At 43.2% G+C, this 17,493-nt stretch overlaps 1 long non-coding RNA gene across 1 annotated transcript; it reads right to left on the bottom strand.

Moving 5' to 3' along the window:
- Positions 1 to 13,899: 13,899 nt before the first annotated feature.
- On the bottom strand, positions 13,900 to 16,932 carry LOC138989987 (uncharacterized). Its single transcript, XR_011466179.1, has 4 exons — positions 16,821 to 16,932; positions 16,422 to 16,501; positions 14,525 to 14,743; positions 13,900 to 14,125 (listed from the first exon to the last, which is right to left on the bottom strand). It is a non-coding gene; the product is annotated as an uncharacterized lncRNA (long non-coding RNA).
- Positions 16,933 to 17,493: the final 561 nt, after the last annotated feature.

The raw sequence follows: 17,493 nt of genomic DNA on the forward strand, positions 1-17,493 counted from the left end.
AAGTGAAAGAGGAGAGTGAAAAAAATTGGCTTAAAACTCTACATTCAGAAAACTAAGATCATGGCATCTGATCCCATCACTTCATGGCAAATACATGGGGAAACAATGGAAACAGTGACAGACTTTATTTTTGGGGGCTCCAAAATCACTGCAGATGGTGACTTCAGCCATGAAATTAAAAGATGCTTCCTCCTTGGAAGAAAAGTTATGACCAACCTTAGACAGCATATTACAAAGTAGAGACATTACTTTGTCAATGAAGGTCCATCTAGTCAAAGCTTTGGTTTCTCCATAAGTCATGTATGGATGTGAGAGTTGGACTATAAAGAAAGCTGAGTGCTGAAGAATTGATGCTTTTGAACTGTTGTGTTGGAGAAGACTCTTGAGAGTCCCTTGGACAGCAACGAGATCCAAACAGTCCATCCTAAAGGAAATAAGTCCCAAATATTCATTGGAGGGACTGATGTTGAAGCTGAAACTCCAATACTTTGGCCACCTGATGCTAAGAACTGACTCATTTGAAAAGACCCCAGAAGGGGATGACAGAGGATGGGATGGTTGGATGGCATCACCAACTCAACGGACATGAGTTTGAGTGAACTCCAGGAGTTGGTGATGGACAGGGAGGCCTGGCGTGCTGCAGTCCATGGGCTCACAAAGAGTCAGACAAGACCAAGTGACTGAACTGAACTGAACAGTTGCTTTACAATGGTGTGTCAGTTTCTGCTGTACAGCAAAATGAATCAGCTCTATGTATACATATATCCCTTCTGATTTGGATTTCCTTCCCATTCAGGTATCAGAGAGCACTGAGTGCAGTTCCCTGTGCTCTGCAGCAGGTTCACATTGGTCTCCTAGTTTATACATAATATCAATAGTGTATGTGTGTCAATCCCAATCTCCCAATTCATCCCACTCCTCTTTCCTCCTTGATATCCATACATTTGTTCTCTACAGTTGTGTCTCTATTTCTGCTTTGTAAGTAAGAGCATCTTTACTAATTTTTTCAGATTCCACATGTGTTAATATGTGAAGTTTTTTTTTCTTTCTGACTTACTTCACTCTGTATGACAGTCTCTAGATCCATCCACATCTCTACAAATGACCCAATTCCATTCTTTTCATGGCTGAGTAATACTCCATTGTATATATGTACCACATATTCTTTATCCACTCCTCTGTTGATGGACATTTATTTGCTTCCATATCCTGGTTATTGGAAATGGTGGTGCAATGAACACTGGGATGCATGTTTCTTTTTGAATTGTGGTTTTCTCTGAGAATATGCCCATGGTGGGATTGCTGTGTCACATGGTAGCTCTATTTTTAGTTTTTAAGGAACCTCCATACTGCTTGAGCTCTTCACAATGTTTCATCAATGTGTCTTCCAATGCATTTTTTTCATCTTTCTGTGTATTTCCATCTGACATAAGAGAATATATATTCAATAGCTTGAGGTATCTGTGTGTATTCAGTCATATCTGACTCTTTTGTGACCCCATGGACTATAGCCTGCCAAGTTCCTCTGTCCATGGGATTTCCAGGGCAAGAATACTGGAGTGGGTTGCCATTTTCTATTCTAGGGAATCTTCCTGACCCAGGGATTCAACCTGCATCTCTTGCATCTCATGCATTGCCAGGCAGCTTCTTTACCACTGCACCATCTAGGAATTACCAGCAATTTGCCTCTACTAGTTGATCCTGTCCGGAGAAGGCAATGGCACCCCACTCCAGTACTCTTGCCTGGAAAATCCCATGGACTGAGGAGCCTGGAAGGCTGCAGTCCATGGGGTCGCTGAGGGTCAGACACAACAGAGTAACTTCACTTTCACTTTTCACTTTCATGCCTTGGAGAAGGAAATGACAATCCACTCCAGTGTTCTTGCCTGGAGAATCCCAGGGACGGGAGAGCCTGGCGGGCTGCTGTCTATGGGGTCGCACAGAGTCGGACACGACTGAAGCAACTTAGCAGCAGCAGCAGCAGCAGTTGGTCCTGTCAGCTGAGAGTCTCTGTTCTCTCCCACACTGAGTGTTGGTCCATTAACAGGGTGAGCTTACTTTGCCTAAACCCTGAATGATTATTGTATCCTAACAACACCTCACTTCACTCCTGATACTGGACTTTTCCAGCACCTGGCTCAGTGCAGACACTGTCACGTAATCCTATGTAACATAGGTGCTAAACAAACATATATTGAACTAAATGTCACTTTTAACAACATGGAAAACATGGTATCTTGAAAAACTATCTGTCTTTAAACCACATAAAATGCTAGAGAAGGTAAAGACACACACAAAGCAAAAACAAAATGTTTAAACACTGAGCTCACCCAGATTCACTGTTCTGCAGCTCAAGACCATCACAGAGAGGCTTTTTGAATCGACAACAAAATCCAAAATATATTAGGATTGGTAGAAAACAAACAAGACTCTCATTCTGTTTTCCTTCTTTGTGTTTTTGGCCATGCCTTGAGGCTTATGGGATCTTAGTTCTCCGACCAAAGACTGGACCCAGGGCCACTGCACTGGGAGCCCCAGTCCTAACCACTGGACAGCCAGGGAACTCCCTCATCCTGTTTTCTTATAAAATAGCCAGAAGAGAATTAGCAGGAAACACACAGAGGTAATAAGTGAATTTAGCAATTTTGCTGGATAGACAATATATAGACTAAAAATCAATGACATTTCTATACATCAACAACAAAATGAAATGTAGCTTTTTAAAAGAGAATTATGAAAAGGAGTATATAATCCAGGTGGATAAAACTTCAAAGCCTTTTTGAAATAAAGCAGGCGTTAACAAATGGAACAAAATGCTGTGTCTAGAAACTAAAAGATGCTCTAAAATTGTCAGTTATTCTCAAATTAGCGTAAAGATTTCAATGTAAACCCAATTAAAATTTCAATGTATTTTCTTGAACTTTTTGAAACTTAACATGCTAAAACCTTAGGATGTATGTGGAAGGACGCACAGCCCAGGGACCATCCCACTCTGCTTTGGGATAGCAGAGGAAACCTGTACCACACTCCTTTGTCCCCACCTCCACAGATGCAAAATCCAAGGGTACAGAGGACCAACCATATTTATTGCACTGAAAGTAAAAGTGAAAATGTTAGTCACTCAGTCATGTCCAACTCTTTGCGACCCCATAGACTATAGCCCACCAGGCTCCCCTGTCCCTTGGATTTCCCAGGCAAGAATACTGGAGTGGATTGCCATGCCCTCCTCCAGGGGATCTCCCTGACCCAGAGATTCCCTCATCTGGGCCATGAAGGAAGCCCTACTTATTGTACCAGACCATTTATCTAAGGGATTCAAACATCCAGGGAATTGGTATCCAAAGGGACTCCTAGAACCAATCCCCCACAGACACTGAGAGACGACTGTATGTGTGTGTGTTAACAAAACTACATGCACTTCCCAGCTGCGTGCCCTGGGGACGTCTAGAGGCAGGGGAAACCCAGAGGAACTCTCTTCAGGTCCCTCCCCCCCACCGTCTATCTCCTCACCAAAAGTCCAAGGTCTGTATTTCAGGTTGCATTTGCCAATTGACTTTGTAGCCTCTTGCCTGCCCTTCAAAGCTGCAAGACAGCGCTGGAAGGAGTGTAGAGCGCTATTAACCCTCCAGGTCTTTAAGTTCTGTGCCAAGAAACAAGCTTAGCAGAGACATTTTCCAGTCCCTAATGTGTGATTTTTGATGCACACAGCTGGAACACACAAATTGAAATGTGCCAAGATTCCTTTAATTGGGGACGCAACAGGTATAATTTAATTGCGAGCTCCATTTTATAGCCTTTATTTTTGGAAGGCAAAAAATAACTAAATAAATTTGAGCTTAGATGCAGAGTAAACATCCTGTGATAATTCTACCCCATCATTTAATTATGAACCTTTCTGCACAGCTTCCTCTTTGTCAGCCTTGAAACCCTGAATTTCATTATGGCAGCAACAAGAGTTTTCTTTTCTTTTTAATTAAGTTTACTTTTCGATTTAGAACTGATCATGCTGACAGATGCTTTAATTTGGTTGGAGTTCTACATTTCACTTTGTATTTTATCTCCTTCTTGCTTCTGGGACCTCTTACCTAGGAAAATTTTCCAGGATGGATGGGCCCCTCAAAGATGCTGAGAGGAATGCCAATGAATTAGACTTGATCAGGAGATATTTCCCTGCAGGTGCAACCTTCCTTCCCCCACAGGCAACAATAGATTGTTCTCAGAGGCTCATTCATTACCACCATTTATTTTCCTTTGGTGCATCTATTAGATTAGCATCTCCATGTACATTACCAGAAATCCGTACACCAGTCTTGCCTAATGGATATCAGTGTCCCCATTTGACAGACAGGACACGGAGGCCCCTTCCTCATGTCCAGCAGAATCTGAACAGAAACAGGTCTATCTGATTCCAAACCTGCCCTGCCTGCTTCACACACCACCTGGTCTGTTGTAGGGGAAGAAAAAATAAATTTATTGTGCATCTAAGGCAAGATAACCAATAAATGCAGGCTGAACTCTGCTTTAACCTGTACTGTATGTGTGTGTGTGTGCTCAGTCCTGCCATTGTGTTTGACTCTTTACAACCCCATGGACTGTAGCCCACCAGGCTCCCCTGTCCATGGGGATTCTCCAGGCAAGAATATTGGAGTGGGTTGCCTTTTCTTCCTCCAGGGGATCTCCCCAGCCCAGGAATCAAAACTGTGTCTCTTGTGTCTCCTGCATTGGCAAGTGAATCCTTTACCACTGGGCCACCTGGGAAGCCAACCTGTATTGACCTTCCCCTAAATTAACATGTAATTATTTAGTATGCCAGGTGAAAAAGCAGTTTTATTATATGTCCTGTGGCAGTGTAAAGGCCACTTGGCCATTCGGCCACCTCACACAGTGCCTGTGCCCTGCACGTCACACCTGGTCACCTCCTACATAGCAGAATTACAGAGGTACACACCAGTTCTGCCTTATCTTAACCGCTCTGATTCATTTTCAATAACAGGAGACAAAGTCCTTCACTCTACAGTGACAGACTCATGCACAAAAAAACCTGGGGAGAGGCAGTGCAAGTCACCTAATATTTGATCTTAGCCTACTTTCATGCCAGTGGTTGGAAAAGCAAAATAGTGCCCTCTCCTTGAGTGGGGAAGAAAGACAGTGTAGCATCCTGATGGTTTCATCCTCCAACTCCCCTCTGAGATTAGCACAGTATCTTCATACTCCCCAGCAAAAGTCCATGCAGAGAGCTCTTGAGGATTCATGTGCTCCTACATTCACTGCAGCACTATTCACAACAGCCAAGACATAGAAGCAACCCAAGTGTCCACAGGCAGATGAATGGATAAAGAAGGTGTGGTGCATACATACAGTGGAATATTACTCAGCCATAAAAAGGAGTGAAATAATACCATTTGCAACAACAAGGATGGACCTAGAGGGTATTATACTAAGTGAAATAAGAAGTCAGATGGAGAAAGACAAAATACTGTCTGGTGTCACTTATATGTGTAATCTAAAACACACAACAAACTTGGTTGTTGTTTAGTCACTCAGTCACTACTTACGGTAGCCAAGACGTGGGAGAAACCTAGATGTCTATAGACCAATGAATGGGTAAAGAAGATGTGTCACATATATACAATGGAATATTCAGTTCAGTTCAGTTGCTCAGTTGTGTCTGACTCTTTGCAATGCTGTGGACTGCAGCACGCCAGGCTTCCCTGTCCTTCACCATCTCCTGGAGCATGCTCAAACTCACGTCCATTGAGTCGGTGATGCCATCCAACCATTTCATCCTGTGTCGTCCCCTTTTCCTCCTGTCTTCAATCTTTCCCAGCATCAGGGTCTTTTCTAATGAGTCGGCTCTTCGCATCAGGTGGCCGAAGTATTAGAGATTCAGCTTCAGTGTCAGTTCCTCCAATGAATATTCAGGACTGGTTTCCTTTAGGTTTGCAAAGTTGGATCTCCTTGCAGTCCAAGGGACACTCAAGAGTCTTCTCCAGCACCACAGTTTTAAAGCATCAATTCTTTGGTGTTCAGCCTTCTTTGTGGTCCAACTCTCACATCCATACATGACTACTGGAAAAACTATAGTTTTGACTCTACGGACCTTTGTCAGCAAAGTGATGTCTTTGCTTTTTAATATACTGTCTAGGTTTGTCATAGCTTTTCGTCTAAGAAGCAAGCATCTTTTAATTTCATGGCTGCAGTCACCATCTGCTAGTGATTTTGGAGCCCAAGAAAATAAAGTCTGGGCTTTATAGTGAATAAAACAAACAAACAAACAAAAAGCAGAATGACAGATACAGAAAACAAACTAGTGGTTTCCATAGGGAGAGGGAAGTGGGGGAGGGACAAGATGGCGGTAGGGGGAAGAAGGGTATTATTATGGGATTATATGAAGTCATGTGTATGAAACTTTTGAAAATTGCCAAGCACTATAGAATTTAAAGAATCATTCAATAAAATATAAAAAAAATAAAAGAGAGCTTTTTGTGTCTGACAGGAGACAAAGAACGTGTGTGTGAGTGTGTGGGTATGTGACTGTGTGTGAGTGTGTGTGTCTGTGCAGAGTAGTTATGGAAGCTTTGAAGCCAGGAGGTATGAGCAGTCTCACGTCTGCCACTGTGGAGAGCGAAGGCTGCAGACCCCAGGTGTCCTTCCCTCCAGCATGTGGACACAGCCAAATGAGACTGTTCAAAATACGGCTCCATGTTTTCTTGTCTTCATCCCAGTGCATAGAGGCAAGATGCCAGCTATCACCATAATGCTGTGTGGGTCACCAAAGGAATAAAACCTGAAGGCTCTGCACCTTCACTGTTGAAACAGTGTAAGAACTTACCAGAGTACGGACCTCCCTGGTGGTCCAGTGGTTAAGACTTTGCCTTCCAATGCAGGGGTTTAGTCCCTGGTCAGACAGCTAAGATCCCACATGCCTCGTAACCAAAAACAAACAAACATAAAGAGCAGAATCAGTTCAGTTCAGTTCAGTTCAGTTGCTCAGTCGTGTCTGACTCTTTGTGACCCCATGAATTGCAGCATGCCAGGCCTCCCTGTCCATCACCAACTCCTGGAGTTCACTCAAACTCACGTCCATTGAGTCAGTGATGCCATCCAGCCATCTCATCCTCTGTCGTCCCCTTCTCTTCCTGCCCTTAATCCCTCCCAGCATCAGAGTCTTTTCCAATGAGTCAACTCTTCGCATAAGGTGGACAAAGTACTGGACTTTCAGCTTTAGCATCAGTCCTTCCAAAGAAATCCCAGGGCTGATCTCCTTCAGAATGGACTGGTTGGATCTCCTTGCAGTCCAAGGGACTCTCAAGAGTCTTCTCCAACACCACAGTTCAAAAGCATCAATTCTTCGGTGCTCAGCCTTCTTCACAGTCCAACTCTCACATCCACACATGACTACTGGGAAAACCATAGCCTTGACTAGATGGACTTTTGTTGGCAAAGTAATGTCTCTGCTTTTTAATATGCTATCTGGGTTGGTCATAATTTTCCTTCCAAGGAGTAAGCGTCTTTTTATTTCATGGCTGCAGTCAACATCTGCAGTGATTTTGGAGCCCAAAAAAATAAAGTCTGACACTGTTTCCACTGTTTCCCTATCTATTTCCCATGAAGTGATGGGACCGCATGCTATGATCTTAGGGTTCTGAATGTTGAGCTTTAAGCCAGCTTTTTCACTCTCCTCTTTCACTTTCATCAAGAGGCTTTTTAGTTCCTCTTCACTTTCTGCCATAAGGGTGGTGTCATCTGCATATCTGAGGTTATTGATATTTCTCCCGGCAATCTTGATTCCAGCTTGTGCTTCTTCCAGCCCAGCGTTTCTCATGATGTACTCTGTATATAAGTTAAATAAGCAGGGTGACAATATACAGCCTTGACGTACTCCTTTTCCTATTTGGACCCAGTCTGTTGTTCCATGTCCAGTTCTAACTGTTGCTTCCTGACCTGCATAAAGATTTCTCAAGAGGCAGGTCAGGTGGTCTGGTATTCCCATCTCTTTCAGAATTTTCCACAGTTTATTGTGATCCACACAGTCAAAGGCTTTGGCATAGTTAATAAAGCAGAAATAGATGTTTTTCTGGAACTCTCTTGCTTTTTCCATGATCCAGCGGATGTTGGCAATTTGATCTCTGGTTCCTCTGCCTTTTCTAAAACCAGCTTGAACATCTGGAAGTTCACAGTTCACATATTGCTGAAGCCTGGCTTGGAGAATTTTGAGCATTACTTTACTAGCGTGTGAGATGAGTGCAATTGTGCGGTAGTTTGGGCATTCTTTGGCATTGCCTTCTTTGGGGATTGGAATGAAAACTGACCTTTTCCAGTCCTGTGGCCACTGCTGAGTTGTCCAAATTTGCTGGCATATTGAGTGCAGCACTCACACAACATCATCTTTCAGGATTTGAAATAGCTCAACTGGAATTCCATCACCTCCACTAGCTTTGTTCATAGTGATGCTTCCTAAGGCCCACTTGACTTCACATTCCAGGATGTCTGGCTCTAGGTGAGTGATCACACCATAATGATTATCTGGGTCGTGAAGATCTTTTTTGTACAGTTCTTCTGTGTATTCTTGCCACCTCTTCTTAATATCTTCTGCCTCTGTCAGGTCCATACTATTTCTGTCCTTTATCGAGGCCATCTTTGCATGAAATATTCCCTTGGTATCTCTAATTTTCTTGAAGAGATCTCTAGTCTTTCCCATTCTGTTTTTCCTCTCTTTCTTTGCATTGATCACTGAGGAAGGCTTTCTTATCTCTCCTTGCTATTCTTTGGAACTCTGCATTCAGATGCTTATATCTTTCCTTTTCTCTTTTGCTTTTTGCTTCTCTTCTTCTCACAGCTATTTGTAAGGCCTCCCCAGACAGCCATTTTGCTTTTTTGCATTTCTTTTCCATGGAGATGGTCTTGATCCCTGTCTCCTGTACAATGTCACGAACCTCCATCCATAGTTCATCAGGCACTCTATCAGATCTAGTCCCTTAAATCTATTTCTCACTTCCACTGTATAATCATAAGGGATTTGATTTAGGTCATACCTGAATGGTCTAGTGGTTTTCCCTACTTTCTTCAATTTCAGTCTGAATTTGGCAATAAGGACTTCATGATCTGAGCCACAGTCAGCTCCTGGTCTTGTTTTTGCTGACTGTATAGAGCTTCTCCATCTTTGGCTGCAAAGAATATAATCAATGTGATTTTGGTGTTGACCATCTGGTCATGTCCATGTGTAGAGTCTTCTCTTGTGTTGTTGGAAGAGGGTGTTTGCTATGACCAGTGCGTTCTCTTGGCAAAACTCTATTAGCCTTTGCTCTGCTTCATTCCATATTCCAAGGCCAAATTTGCCTGTTACTCCAAGTGTTTCTGACTTCCTAATTTTGCATTCCAGTCCCCTATAATGAAAAGGACATCTTTTTTGAGTGTTAGTTCTAAAAGGTCTTGTAGGTCTTCATAGAACCGTTCAACTTCAGCTTCTTCAGCATTACTGGTTGGGGCATAGACTTGGATTACTGTGATATTGAATGGTTTGCTTTGGAAATGAACAGAGATCATTTTGTCGTTTTTGAGACTGCATCCAAGTACTGCATTTCGGACTCTTGTTGACCATGATGGCTACTCCATTTCTTCTAAGGCATTCCTGCCCACAGTAGTAGATATAATGGTCATCTGAGTTAAATTCACCCATTCCAGTCCATTTTAGTTCGCTGATTCCAAGAATGTTGACGTTCACTCTTGCCATCTCCTGTTTAACCACTTCCAATTTGCCTTGATTCATGAACCTAACATTCCAGATTAATGCAATATTGCTCTTTACAGCATCAGACTTTGCTTCTATCACCAGTCACATCCACAACTGGGTATTGTTTTTGCTTTGGGTCCATCCCTTCATTCTTTCTGGAGTTATTTCTCTACTGATCCCCAGTAGCATATTGGGCACCTACCGACCTGGGGAGTTCCTCTTTCAGTATCCTATCATTTTGCCTTTTCATACTGTTCATGGGGTTCTCAAGGCAAGAATACTGAAGTGGTTTGCCATTCCCTTCTCCAGTGGACCACATTCTGTCAGACCTCTCCACCATGACCTGCCCATCTTGGGTGGCCCCACAGAGCATGGCTTAGCTTCACTGAGTTAGACAAGGTTGTGGTCCATGTGATTAGATTGCCTAGTTTTCTGTGATTATGGTTTCAGTGTGTCTGCCCTCTGATGCCCTCTCGCAACACCTACCATCTTACTTGGGTTTCTCTTACCTTGGACGTGGGGTATCTCTTCACGGCTGCTGCAGCAAAGCACAGCCACTGTTCCTTACCTTGGACAAAGGGTATCTCCTCACCACCACCTCTCCTGACCTTGAACGTGGAGTAGCTCCTCTTGGTCTTCTTGCTCCAGTGCAGCCACCGCTCCTTGGACGTGAGGTTGCTCAGAAGAGCAGAATAGAAGAGCAAAATAGAAAAACAGAAACAGTATTGTAACAAATTTAATAAAGATTTTAAAATGATCCACATCAAAAAAAATATTAAAAAAGAAAAAGAACATACTGTGGTAGATTCTACTATAGAGAGAAGACTTGAAACAGGTAATAAGAATACTTATATCTGGTCCAGCCCTTGACAGATACTAAGACATCCCAGTACTAAGACACCCCACTTCTCCAACATCCCACTACTAAGACATCTTAAAGATAACAAAATGCATACAAAAGCAAATCTTTAGGGTCCTCTCTCTGGTGCACCATCAGAGAGCCCCTTGACCTGCCCTCATCCCAGCCGCACCCTGTCACTGGGCTGCACAGACACAGCTGGATGGCATCTCCTGTTGGAGGAACAGCATCTCTCCTTTTGCACACAGTTTCTTCTTTCTCTGTGTGTGTTTCCTTCAAGAAACTCAGACTCTACGGCCGAGCTCAAAGCAAGAGGACGTCCACAACCCCAGGCTTTCCCTTCTTCAAAGGAGATGGACTCCTGTACATAAGTAGCCCCTCTTTTGTACCTTGCTGTCCTGTGACAGACCAGTTGCCTCTCTCACAGCTCTCCACAAAGACCCCCGAGGAAGCAGGTCCCTGCTGCTGACAGACAGCAGAGATCTTCTCCACAACGTGTCCTGGACCAGCCTTCCCTCAACTCCTGTCCACTCATTCCATCCCCATCCCTGGGCTTCCCAATCAATTCCCAAAATAAAACAACAGCATGGAGCCCCTCATGTCAGGCTCCATTCTTCCCACAAAACAAAGCCAAGAACTGCTGTGACATCAGACCCACCAGGGCTTCTCATTACTCAAGGTCTTTATTTTAGAAGCTGGAGTTGCTTCTATCATGAGAACCAGTGGTCATAACTGGCCACTTTCACTCAGCTGAGAAATTGGTAGTGGATATTGTTTGAAACTTCTTGCCTCCCCCCCACCTCTCAAAGGTAAATGTAAACATTTAACAGTAACTGGTTGAGCTTTGCCACATATCAAGCACCTTTGAGTTGACACCACAAGAAAGCTTGGTGACACTCCAAGATGAATATCCTTTTATGTTCCGCATTTGCAGCTCTAGTGTTGGGTTGCCAGGGTTTTCTGTCCATTATAAATTTTAGTTTTTAATTAAAAACTTGTTTTATAAATTTAAAATATTTTATTACAAAAAATAATCATATTGTATATCCACACAGGTGAAAGTTAAAGTCGCTCAGTTGTGTCTGACTCTTTGCAGCCCCATGGACTACATAGTCCATGGTATTCTCCAGGCCAGAATACTGGAGTGGGTAGCCTTTCCCTTCACCAGGGGATCTTCCCAACCCAGATATCGAACCCAGGTCTTCCACATCGTACACGGATTCTTTACCACCTGAGCCACAAGGAAAGCCATGTATCCACACAAGAGAGTATTATTCAGCCATAAAAGGAGCGAAGTGCTGATACCAGTTAGAACATTGTCCAGATGAACCTTGAGAACTTTATGCAAAGGGAAAAAAATCACATGAAAGGCCACATACTGGATGATTCCACTTGCACAGAATGTCCAGAAGAGGCAAACCTATGGAAACAATTCCACAGGGCTGTGGTTGCCTAGGGCTGGGGGCTGGGGGGAGTGAAGATGGAGAGTGACCGCTACTAGGAACAGGGTTTCTATTTAGGGGGAGAAAAAGCATTATAAACTTAGATTGTGGTGGTGATCGTGGCTCTACAAGTAAACTAAAATCCAGTTATTGTGTATGTAAACAGTGAATTCTGTGAAATGTAAACTGTATCTCAATAAAGTGATTTTTGAAAGTAAAAAAATTTGTTTTATATTGGAGTACACTTGATGTACAATGTCGTGTTAGCTGCAGGTGCACGGCACACTGATGCAGTTATACCTGTATATCTACTCTTGTAGCTACATGCCCACCTAGCCTTCTGGATGCCTGGCTTAGCATCCAAACAGCGCCCTCTGGGGCTGCATCTGTGCCTTCTTCCCCTGTGCCAGGCCGTGGAATACCCATCTGCAAACCCATCCCCTGGTGTCATCACGGGGAGATTAATATGTGTTATTTCTACAATTAGGGCTTAATGTTCCCTTAAGTGATTTACTCTGTTAGTTCTGGATGAGTTACTTTTGTTTTTATACTTTCTCATTGCCAATTTGTATTTTTGCCAGCCTCCCTTAAAGGAGTATAAAACAGAGCTGCCATTAAGTAAATTATTGGTAGACATTATTCAGATTGTATCTGGGTTTGTATATTTTAATTTACAAAGGGGAGGACAAAGATTCATGAGGTAGTTTTTGTCGCATGGCCGAAATACCCCTGAATATTTGCAAAGCTAAATTTCTTTGCTGAATTAGCTAGCTGTCTGAAGGAAGAGGCTCTGACATTCCAGCTATGCATCCTGGTTTCTGTTGTTACTTCTGCACTTTTCGAATGGCCCACTATGGTGCACCCAGAGGATTTTGTTGTTGTTGTTTAGTCACTCGGTCACGTCCGACTCTGCAACTCCATGGACCATCGTTCACAAGGCTCCTCTGCCCATGGAATTTCCCAGGCAAGAATACTGGAGTGGATTGTCATTTCCTTCTCCAGGGGATCTTCCAGGGATGGGACCTATGTCTCCTGCATTGGCAGGCAGATTCTTTACCACTAGCACCACCCGGGAAGCTTACAACCAGAGCATGCATTACTCCTAAAAGTCAAGTGGACACATTGTCTTCTGATTCTGCAATGCCTGGGCACAGAGTTGAAAAATTAGACTACCTGAGAAGTTCAACACACTCCCTTTGTCCCTGGAACCACCATTTTTCTTTTGGTCACACCTTGAGGCATGTGAAATGTTAATTCCTCAACCAGGGATAGAGCTCATGCCTCCTTCACTGGAAACTCGGAGTCTTAACCACTGAGCTGCCAAGGAAGTCCAGGAACCACTATATCTAATGTAGGACTTTGTCTTTGCATCATTGCACTTCACAGAAATGAAACAAGTGGATTTAAATACGACTGCCTTCTATCACAGAGAAGGCAATGGCACCCCACTCCAGTACTCTTGCCTGGAAAATCCCATGGACAGAGGAGCCTGGTAGGCTGCAGTCCATGGGGTCGCGAAGAGTCAGATACGACTGGACGACTTCACTTTCACTTTTCACTTTCATGCATTGGAGAAGGAAATGGCAACCCACTCCAGTGTTCTTGCCTGGAGAATCCCAGGGACGGGGGAGCCTGGTGGGCTGCTGTCCATTGGGTTGCACAGAGTCAGACACGACTGAAGTGACTTAGCAGCAGCAGCAGCCTTCTATCATAAGTAGGTAAAGAGTCACAACTATTCTCTGCTCTCCCTGCTTGCTTGTCTTTGTATCAGTTAACTGAAATGAGACTCCCCAGACTTCATCATTTCCAACAGTGGGTCTTTATTGATTGCAGCTCATGTTAAGAAACCTGTGGTTAATTCCCATCCCAATCCTGCCCCATCACCTTCAGGCAAGTCATCAAGATAAAAGAACCACACAGACTTCTCAGAACTCCCTTAGGCGTGCTGCCAGATGAGATGGACTGGTCATCTTTGAAAGGCTTCTCATTTCTCAAGATGTCAATTTGTGTTTGTCCACTGTATCGTCCCATTGGCTTGCTAATGGAGTGATTTCTAAAGACTTGCCTCTAAACTCTTGAACCAGCTAAAGGCTTAAAGAGAATGAGAACATATTCTTAATGGTTTTCTGTTTGCCTGTATCGACTTACTTCACCTTTTTAGAACAAGATTTAGTACTTTCTATAACTGGATCACCACTTTTCTGCCCTCAAATATCTGGAGGGACAGTAATGGTGCTATCTCCATGGTGGTCACCTCAGGTTACTCTCCAGCAGGTAAACAGACAACAGAAAAGACATTCGAACTTCTTTTCTAAAGGCATTCTGCATAAAGACTTTCTCTAAACTTCCCAAGGATTTGTCAAAACTACAAAATAAGGGAAACAATGACTTTTTTTCAGAGTGCTATGATACTTTGTTGTTGTCCTTGTTCAGTCACTCAGTCATGTTTGGCTCTTTGCCACCCCATGAACTACAGCAAACGAGGCTTACCTGTGCTTCAGCGTCTCCCAGAGCTTGCTCAAACTCATGTCCATTGAGTCAGTGATGCCATCCAACCATCTCATCCTGCACCATCCCCTTCTCCTCATGCCTTCAATCTTTCCCAGCATCAGAGTCTTTTCCAGTGATTCGGCTCTTCACATCAGGTGGCCAAAATATTGGAGCTCCAGCTTCAGCATCAGTCCTTCAGGGTTGATTTCCTTTATGATACTTTAGGAGAGACATATTAGATAGGCCCAGAGTGGGAAACAGAGGATATATTGATATTAGGGTCATTCGAGGTAGGCTTAATAAGGCACCATTTACAATGGTGTGAGCAGGACACAGGGGTAGCTCTGGAGATAGTGCAGTAGCTTGAAACTAGTAACCATGGAAATGCAACCCCCCTTGGTCTCAAAGGGCTGAGAGGAGGGAGAAGTCATTGGAAATCAGATAAGCTTACAGGGAGATTCTTCAGAAAGACCCATCTTAAGAGGAACAGTGACCTCTATTAAAGGACCCATCAACCCCAGGCAGACCTGAGGGTGGGGATGGACCTGGTGAGATAGTCATCTTGACTTGACTCTCCTTATCCTCTGACCTGTTGATTCTCCATTGGTTGGACCAACCAGAACCTGTAAAGGGATCTACTACCAGGGATGTAGCACATCCAGTGAGCCTTCCATAGTGGGTGGTGGTGGGTCTGCAGAGGCTGAAAGAGGAGACTTCTCAAGTACAGCATGAAGGCAGCCTTGCAAATGGACAGAGTCAAGAATAGAGCAGGAGGTGACAAGGATTGTGGGAAAGATCAGGGTTCCATACTATAGAATCCCTGCCCTTGCCTGAGTTTTGAGTGGAATTACTAACAGATAATAATGTATAATAAATTAAAAGGTGTTCACTGTCTCTATCATTTTCTAAGGCCCAATCAAAATGAATTCAGGTTGCCACTTGGAAATTCATTTAGTGCTGTCTGCAGCCAGGAACAAAATACAGGGCTCAGAACCTGACTCATTAAGTTCTGATGAGGCAGCATAAATTGCAGACTGATTAAGACCCAGGTCTAGGGCAAAACAGGGGCTTCCCAGGTGGCTCAGTGGTCAAAAATCCTCCTGCAATGCAGGAGACACAGGAGAACTCTTGGGTAATTAAACTTTTGGTTTGATTCTTGGGTAGGGAAGATCCCCTGGAGAAGGAAATGGCAACTCATTCCAGTATTCTTGCCTAGAGAATCCCATGGACAGAAGAGTCTGGTGGCCTACAGTCTACAGGGTTGCAAAGAGTCAGACATGACTGAGCACACACACTAGGCCAAAACAAAGTTTAAAAGATGTCAGTGATCGTGTGTCTATATTTATCTCTATTTCTATTTATGCAGTCATACTCTTTATATAGCTAGATTTATTAAATAGTCTGTCTCTGTTTCTCTTTGCTGTCTATGATATCACTGAAATAGAACAGCTTATGACCTTGAAATAAATAATCACCCCTCAGATATATCTATTTACATTTATTACATTTTAGGCTGTTTGTGTGGACACTTTTCTGCCCTTTTGGGTCTCAAAATGACATAATAAACATTTGGGGTTGTTTCAGACTCTAAGCTCCTAGGAGACAGATGTGTAGCAAAGTGTGCCCACCCACATCACCAGCGACAGAGCCCTTTTGCACTCACTGCACAGAGCTGCCCTCTCAAAGATGCCAACAGAGGCCTACAGGCTGACTTGTTTACCAGAACTCTCCGTACACATTTAAGATCTCCTGTCACTTTGGGTTCCCAAATCCATCACTCACTTGATCTCTGACTTCTATCTGACACAGGCAAGACAGTGTATTAACCTGTTTATTTTTACTCTAAATACAGTTCATAGGAGATGAAGAGATCAAAGCACATGCTTTGAATACAAACCAAACTTCCAGAGGTTTAATATTCAGATTCTGTCTTGTCTGTATTGCTCAGGCATAAATGCAGGCATAATCAATCAGACTCTGAAAGAAATGAAAAAATACCCAGGGTTAGAAAAATGTTATCTTGGCCTGAGACATAGGAAGACTGGGTTCTAGCTTTTGATTTTTCAATAATTAGGTGTCTCACCCTTTGAAAATCATATAACTAGTCTGAGAGTCAGATTTTCTGATGCTAATGGAGAGGTGGGTGGATGGGTTAGTACATGAGCTTTAATGCTATTTTCAGATCCAAAATTATGCTTTTAACAGGCAATAAGAGAAATGCATGCCAAAAAAAAAAAGGCCAAAACGGCATTAAGTAATAGTAAAAATACTTAAGTCATCAGATGCTAATAATTACAGGATGCCATCCAGAGTGCTTGAAGAGTCCACAGTGGTGAAATCTCAGGAAATAGCTTTCTTGGGGAGTGAATGAATAAATCCTTCCTGATGGACATCAAAAATCAAGCAAGGAGAAAAGTGTCGAGTGATGGGTGAGCCTGAAATTAAACCCAAGGTCATGCTGGGAAAGATGACTCATGATGTGAATGTCCAGATTTTGTCAGTGGAATGCCAGAGCGTCCTTGCTTCATAAGTAGTGCAGGCCCGGCATTTAAGCCCATGAACTAGGCTGGAATAAAACAGACCTCCTGGACCCTATTCATCCACCCAGAAAAGGTTCTGGGAAGTAAGTGGGAGAGCAGGGTGAATGTGGGGAGGAGGTTTCGAGAAACCTAATTTTGTTCAGGAAAAAAAGCTTCACTTCTATAGAGGGAGAAAGATGTCATTGTCCAAATATGAAACCCTATATATCGAGAACTTGTGTGATTTAACTACAGATCAAAAATGGAGACAAAGAAACAGGTCCTACAGTACTTAGTTCTCTCTGTTTGATTTCTTGCATTTAGCATAACACCTTCAAGTTCCATCCACATTGCAGGAAATGGCAAGATTTCCTTTCTGGTTTTGGCTCAATAATATTCCACTGTGTATATCTATTGTTGCTGTTCAGTTGTTCAGTCGTGTCCAACTCT

Source organism: Bos mutus, chromosome 11, assembly GCF_027580195.1.
Source record: "Bos mutus isolate GX-2022 chromosome 11, NWIPB_WYAK_1.1, whole genome shotgun sequence".
Taxonomy (NCBI): Eukaryota; Metazoa; Chordata; class Mammalia; order Artiodactyla; family Bovidae; genus Bos; species Bos mutus.